Source organism: Prionailurus bengalensis, chromosome A3, assembly GCF_016509475.1.
Source record: "Prionailurus bengalensis isolate Pbe53 chromosome A3, Fcat_Pben_1.1_paternal_pri, whole genome shotgun sequence".
Lineage (NCBI taxonomy): Eukaryota > Metazoa > Chordata > Mammalia > Carnivora > Felidae > Prionailurus > Prionailurus bengalensis.
In genome coordinates, this window is record NC_057354.1 from 73,428,512 (window position 1) to 73,436,233 (window position 7,722).

At 44.4% G+C, this 7,722-nt stretch overlaps 1 long non-coding RNA gene across 1 annotated transcript; it reads left to right on the forward strand.

Annotated features, from left to right (window-relative positions):
- The first annotated feature begins 2,904 nt into the window (after window positions 1–2,904).
- On the forward strand, window positions 2,905–5,784 carry LOC122496851. The gene is made up of 2 exons (XR_006300965.1): window positions 2,905–3,153; window positions 3,946–5,784. It is a non-coding gene; the product is annotated as an uncharacterized LOC122496851 (long non-coding RNA).
- Window positions 5,785–7,722: the final 1,938 nt, after the last annotated feature.

The following is a 7,722-nucleotide window of genomic DNA, read 5'->3' on the forward strand; positions in this document are numbered from 1 at the left end:
TGTTGACTTTTCTAATTTAGGAATACCAATGATCTATATGCTGGATTAGCTTTGCTCTCTTAAGCATCATCTATTTCATTTTTTTAATGTTAATTTATTTTTGAGAGAAAGAGAGACAATAGCGAGTAGGGGAGGGGTAGAGATAGAGAGGGAGACAGTGAATCCCAACCAGGCTCCACACTGTCAGCACAGAGCCTGATGTGGGGCTTGAACCCACAAACCATATCATGACCTGAGCTGAAATCAGGAGTCAGACATTTAACCGACTGACCCACCCAGGTGCCCCTCATTTCTCTTGAATCTCCTTTTTCTCTCTGCATTTCTTGTGATAATTTCCAGTGTTTTTTCCATACTGGTAATTTGATTTCCTTTTTTTTTGTTGTTCTGTTGTTTCAAAGCTATTCACTAGATCTGAAACTGTGTTTATTTTTTTAGCTTGGCTTTTATTTTTAGTATCCATCTTTAAGCTCTTGGTATTTTGTTATTGTGTTACTTTTATTATTTAAAATAAATCAAAGTTTATTTATTTACCTTGAGAGAGAGAGAGAGAGCGAGAGAGCACATGAGTGGGAGGGGCAGTGAAAGAGGGCAAGAGAAATCCCAAACAGTCTCTGTGCTGTTAGCATGGAGCCCAACTCAGGAATATCTCAGTAACCAGGAAATCATGACCTGATCTGAAATCAAGAGTTGGATGCCACCCAGGCACCTCAAGCTCTTGATATTTTGAGTTCATACTATAACTAAATTCTTCTTTGGTAGACAATCTGCTTTTTTGACATAAATTTTCTTCCAGATGGGGTTCTACATAATGTAACTTTCAGGATCTTGGTTTGGATTGGTTATGCCCTGTTTTGCTGCTTGTTTGATGGGACAGCTCTTTCCAGAATCATTTATTCTGATACGCTGTGCATGAATTTTTGACATACTTCCTACTTTATCTAGGAATAAGTTGATTTTCTTAGAGTCATAGTTTGGTGGCTGGGCATTGTTTTGTCTACCTTTCTATAGTCTAATATTGGAAAAGGATGGAGTAGGGACAAGGGTGAGATCTATTGGGATTCAGTATAGCCTCTGCTAGGGGACAGGCCTTTGCTCTTTCTTGAGAGCCTATGAAACATCCTGTTCCACAGTCCTTTCCATGCAGCCAATTATGTATCTTAGTTCCGTATATTTTGGCTTATTCCCCTGGCTCTGCAGTCCCCTGATAATGGGCAGGTCCTGATGAAACTTTTTATTCCTATTGAAGACTACTGTTTTTATTGTTTTTCTCCTTGTCAAGGAAAAAAAAAATCAACAAATCAACGGCTCTCCATTATTTTAAGGATATAGTGGAAACCTCTAGGTTCAGTTCCATCCACAATCTAACCTTTCAGGTTTATGTCCCCTTTTCATCTTACATGAATTCTCTCACTCGGATTCTATTCACTGTTTCTAAATCTATGTTTTCCTACATCTATCTTTTCATTCCATAGACCCGCGTAGAGTGTTGTTTATGTTGATAGATCTCAATTCTACCCGTACTTCCTATTTCCTCCATGAAGTCTTTCCTGACTTATTATAACTGGAAACGCTCTTCATCTTTTGAATTCCTGTATAGAATCTATTGTCTCTACATAATTCATTGGCAGTGTTTTATGGTAAGGCATTACTGGTCATTTATATTTTTGCTTATGTCTCAAATCTTCTTCAGGAATTTTGTTTTTGTTCTTGGTAGTGCCCTTATCTGCACAATGCCACCTCACATATTTGCAGATTCCTGTTCCCTTAAAAATAACATTGAAACCAATTCCCATCTTCATTGTTGCAGGCAGCAACTGCTCTTCCAAACTCTGGCACTTCTAATCTTCTGGAGGCTTTCCTACCGCTCAGAGGGCTGTATTAAAACTTGAGGTAGTTGGGGGCGCCTGGGTGGCTCAGTCGGTTAAGCGGCCTACTTCGGCTCAGGTCATGATCTCACGGTCCGTGAGTTCGAGCCCTGCGTCGGGCTCTGTGCTGACAGCTCAGAGCCTGGAGCCTGTTTCAGATTCTGTGTCTCCCTCTCTCTGTCTCAAAAAATAAATAAACGTTAAAAAAAAAAAACAAAACCTAAGGTAGTTGAAGAACTAGTTAAGTGGTTGCAGGAGAGCTCAGAGAGGAAAATAAACGATATGCTCCCAATATCCCTTCCATCATCCTTTGAGTCTTTAGTCACTGAAATTTTGAAATCTCTTTCCACAGGTCTGCTGTGGTCCCAATACGAAAATGGGCTACTCCGGAATTCATAGTTCACTTTGGGCAGTGGCATTCACAGACATCCGTGTTTGAAGGCCAAGCCTGGTTCTCACCTTCCCATTTTCAAAATCTGGTTGTCCTTCAATTCCCGAATCCCGTCGTAATTTAGGAGGTAGCTCACGGAAGGCTCTGGTTAAGGCAGAGTGAGCCCACATCCCCCAGCATTTTTCTTAAATGTGGCAGCACCGCACTTTAACAGATTAGAACCCATCTGAACAAAAAGGAAAACTGAAGTAGGAAACAAACTTGGGCTCCAGTCGGCTAGCTAGAGTAACCCTCAGGCACTGGTGCAGAACAAATTCTCGAGGCGGGCCATAGAGATTATCTCTACTCCAACTCCACTGCTCTTCTCCATAGATACACACGCACGCACGCCACCGCCTCAGTCACTTAGGGATCGCAGGGCGGTTGACAAGCGTTCGCCCTTGATGCGTCTTCCTCTGCTCAGCGGGAGAACAGGAGGCACCACCGACGCCGGTAATGGCCTCTGCACGGCCCCCTCTGGGCGTGCGGAATCCTGGGACTTGTGGTCCAGCTCCGAGGGCTCCCTAACCGAGTCGGCATTGAAAGGACTACAATTCCCAGAATGCATCGAGGAAGGGAGAAACCTGGGCGGGGAGAGAGAGGGGCGGCCCCAGGCTCTGGGGCGTCGCGGTTTCCAAGCGCCGTGATCTCGCCTAGTAACCGGCCGCCGCGGTTCCCGAAAGCTGCGCTGTGGCCCCGCCCCCGGAGCGCCCGCTGGAGGAAGAACCCGTCTCCCGCTGCGCCCCAGTGACGAAGCCCATCCTCGGGTGCGGGAGGTGGGGAAGGGAGGGCAGGCAGAGGATTTCGCTCGCCCGTGCGAGATCCGGGACGTGCTGGCGGCGCCCGCTCCGAGCAGAGGTTAGAGGCGGAGAGAGCGGGGATGCTCTGCAGACTAGGCTGGATCCGGTGTGGGAGGAGTGCAGGACGTTGACAGGGAGGCAGTGCGCGCGGGTCGGGCTGTCCCTGGGGGCTGGCATTCCCTCGGACCTGCGGCAGCGGAAGCTAGGGTAGTGTGGGCGCACGTTGTTGGGGGGTGGGGGGCGCGGAGTGCGTCCCGGCCCCCACCCCCGCCTGGCTAGAGGCTGACCTTTGAGCCCACGGGTCCTCGTAGCTAGTTCAGACCTTCGTGAAGCGGGGCACTTGATTTTTGCCACTTGTTAATTATTTAATTTCTTCGGGACCAGGAGCGTTAGTAGGTAGCGCTTTCCTGCCTCCAACTGCACTAGTGTCTCGTTTCCTCCAATTCAGAAAAATCTTTCATGACGCTTGCACTTGGAGTTGCTGATTAGTGAGAACTGCTAAGTTCTTCATGATTTTTTTTCGGTCAAGAGAGGTTTCACGGAGGATGTGATTTTTAAAATACTTACATGACAACTAATTGAAGCATCTAAAAAAAATGACCGTTGCATATTCACCCTGGCTTAATGGGGAAACAGCAAGTATTCTCTTCAATCATATCAGCAACCAGAAGCATTTTGGGCATATTTCATATCATTAAGGAAATGGATCTGGAGGGAGAAGGAGAATAGTTGACAATTAAAAAAACAAAAAACCAAAAACCTTGGTTTAGTCTGGGGATCATTTTCTTGGACTGGTGACTTATACAAAAACTCTGTTTCTTTCTTCCTTTCTCCTGCATCCTGGGTATAGACTGTCATTTTCGGATCCAAGGATGGTGATGGCAAAGCTTACCCGGGTTCTCTGTCAAATCAAAGCTGTTACAGAATAAATCCCGTTGCCTGCTGTGAAGCCCCCACGCACTGCAAACTTCAGTGAGCGAACTGGGTAATCAGTGTTTGGATATGCAGATCCCTGATTTAAAAGGCGGGGTGACCCCCCCAAGAACCTCTCCTGGGGGACGAAGCCCGCAGGTGCAGTGAGGCGTGTGCGTGCGGGTGTTGGCGCCCGCGAAGACGCCTTGCCCGGGGAGAGGGAGCCGGGGCGCCCGGCGGGGTCTGGCGGCCGCGCACTGGCGGCTCATCTCCGGCGGCGGCGGCGGATGATGGTGGCGGCCGGCGCACTGGGCTGTGTCTGTGCGTCGCCGCGGAAATCAGCGCCCAGCGCTGCACACTGAGCCCTTGCAGGTCCTCCGCAGCCCGAGTCTTGGCGAGGACAGACCCGGAGCGCAGGGGCCGCGGACCCGCGCGCGGGGGGGGCCGGGGGACGAGTGGGGTCGGCTTATCATGGCGGATCGGACAGCTCCCAGCTGCCAGCTCCGGCTGGAGTGGGTGTACGGGTACCGGGGTCACCAGTGCCGCAACAACCTGTACTACACGGCCGGCAAGGAGGTGGTCTACTTTGTGGCTGGGGTCGGGGTGGTTTACAACACCCGAGAGCACAGCCAAAAATTCTTCTTGGGACACAACGACGACATTATCAGGTAAGGAGGTGGCCCGAGGTGGTGGGGAGGGGTTGGTATGGAGATTGGAAGCGTGGGGAGAAGGATGACCAACCTGGCTTTGCTGGGGTCAGATCTAGGAGCCCTGTGGAGTAAAGGATTCTCTCTGGAACTGCATGGAATTACATGGCTAGGGCACACACGGGGTCGGGGGAGAAGGTGGGGAGGGAGAGATTTCTTTCCTCTTTATTCCTCTTGGAAGTCTTTTAAATCTCTAAGGAGTTGAGTGTCCTGATGTTTTGTTTTTTTTTTTTTTTTTTTGGTGTTCATTCCTGCTACAAGTGGAAGGATCCTGGGTAACCATCAAACACTTCTTCCTGCCCTAACTAGGTAAATGTAGGACCAATAATCTGAACTGTGGGTGTCATCTTTGGCAGGCTCCTCAGTAGGTTCCTCAACAAGCAAGAGGATTTTAAAAAATCTAGAAGAAATTTTTGCTACAGGTAATTTGGAATCTTCATCCCAGATGCTTTGAAACTGGAAAATTTCTGCACTGGGTGGGGAGTTTGTTCTCTAATATTTCACTTGGCAGTGTTTTAATGCAAAAAAAAAAAAGCATATTTATACACTAAATGGATGCTTCCACAACATCACTGAGGTTATGAAAGGCTGGCAGCTGCAGGACCACAAAATCCTACCAGTTAGTCCCCAGAATGACCAACATCTGCTGGTGAATGGCCAAGACTGATTAGAAAAACATGACTGGATAAATAGCCTTTTTAAGGGGCCCTCCCCATCAAATTTTAGAGGGGCATATTTGATTCTTGGCCCTGTCCTCTCATCTCTGGACCAGACGCATTTTCCTCCAGCTCTTGTCAGCTGCTTGTGTGACCAAACAAGGTGTGGTCCAGATGCTGTTCACAGGGAATCCCATGCAGCCTTGGGCAGTCAAGGAAGATTTCCATATGGGAGCCTCACCCACAGGGCTATTGACTTGCAGGGGGCAGACTACAACTGACAGCGATCATATTTGTCCCTTCCAAACTTGTATGTTCACTGATGTAGAACTTCTATCACGTTTTCAGAATATTACCACTGTGCTTTAAGTTTGCCTTGCAGAGTGAAATAAATGGTTATGTGGTATAATGTAATGGTTTTGATTTCTCCTTGGGGAGAATGGTTCAAACATCTCACTGCCTCCCCCAATGTTCTGCTTATTCTAGAGCCTTTTTTTTCTGAGCCCTAAAGTTGAAAAATTGTTACAAAATGTAAAAACTTAATATTTACAAATACAGTAAGGTATATATTTTAAGAAAATCTTTTGACTTTTAGAAAATGAAGATTTTAAGTACTAGGAGCTCTATTCTTCCCAAGATTGGGTGTTACTGACATGTAAAACTTTCTTCGTGTCACATGTGAGAAAATCGCTTTCTTCTTTGCTCCTTAATACAATAATGGTTGTGATTGGGGCATCTCTCCTAGATCTGTCCTCTGATTGCCAGGCTGATGATTAAAGTCACAGGTGCAAATGATTAAAAGTGACTGGTGAAAAGGTTAGATGTTTAAAAATTTAAACCGATTATGTTTTCTCTCTGTCTTTCTTAATGCGGTGCTTTCCATTACACCATTGAAAGAAGATGTAGCCCTTTGGGGGAAGGGAGAGAGTGGCAATTAAACAGAAAATTCCCTGGGGTTAAATGATATTATTGTGACAGTTCACTGAACTACTTTGAGGATTGGAACTCTTCATCTTAATTTTTTTCTCTGATAGGAAAAAAAAATGAAATGCACTGTTGAAGCTGAAGGTGGGAAAAGGGTGGAGTTGCAGTAAACCTCTGTTCTGACAGACAGCTGGACTAGAGGGGTTGCGATGATATATGGCTTAATTAAACACTCAGATTTGAAGAAAAGGTGAAGGAAGTTGTTTATATGACTGGGTTTGCAGGAAGCCTCAAGTGATGCAAAGAAAAAAAATGATTTAGCTTCTGTCTATTATGAAGGCAGTTGTATCTTTACACTGAATAGTGGCGTAGTGGTAAGCCTGCCTTCAGAGACTGGATTTTACTGCTAAATGTTTCATGATATTTGGGTCTGAATATGCACAGGTGAGCAGAATTCTTTAATATCCACGTATGTGTTTGCACATAGAAATAAAATTAAGTCCAACAGATTAAAAAACACAAACCACAGATCATTATGTAATTAAGAGCTGTAAAATTAGACTGTTTATGCTGTTACTTTGCTTTATCATAAATATATATATATGATGTATAGACATATATATGTATGATATATAGACATATATATAGACATATATATGTATATACATGTGTCTATATATACATCTTTTTTTTGGTGAATGCAGTACACAAACCATGTTTGTTTTTATCCTTAGTAAGTGAGACTCTAAGGTGCCATTTCTTTCATAATTTTATTCTCAGAAACACATTTGATATTTCAAATTAATATTGTAAATTGTTGGGAATATTCATGTATTAACTTGTGGATTTGGACAGGAAAATTATACTCTTTTATCTTTATGAATTTCAACTCTGCGTGTTCTTGTTCTACTACTGATTTCCCACTGAACATATTGCAGTTAGCTATTGAATGAGGAGCACTATAGCTAAGGTTTTAGTGCAAAAGTGTTTTGGGTTTTTGGAAAAATTACATGAATGTCCAAGCTCCTAACTCTTAATTCCGAAAAATGACATAATGTTAAGTAATTGTCTATTTAGCTTTTGCCTTAGCTTGAAAGATATATTCATAATGCATGTATTTCCTGCTGCTTTATTATGCAACTTTCTCTAGAATATTAACTAGAAAGCAGCCCAACAAATATTGATACCACATTCCATTTTATAAAAATGTGTGACCTCTGAGCTCACGATGAACTTTAATAATAACGTAGGGTTTGGCAGAGCTCATTAGAGCTTAAGCGTATGTGTCCTCCTGTTTTGACAGACTATGTGTTTAGGTCAGATTTTTTAAAGCGTTGATATGTGAAGCATAATGTGATTTATTGGATGTGGAGGCTTAGTTTTATTCTTTTGAATGATTACCCTTCAATACAGATAACAGATTAGAGG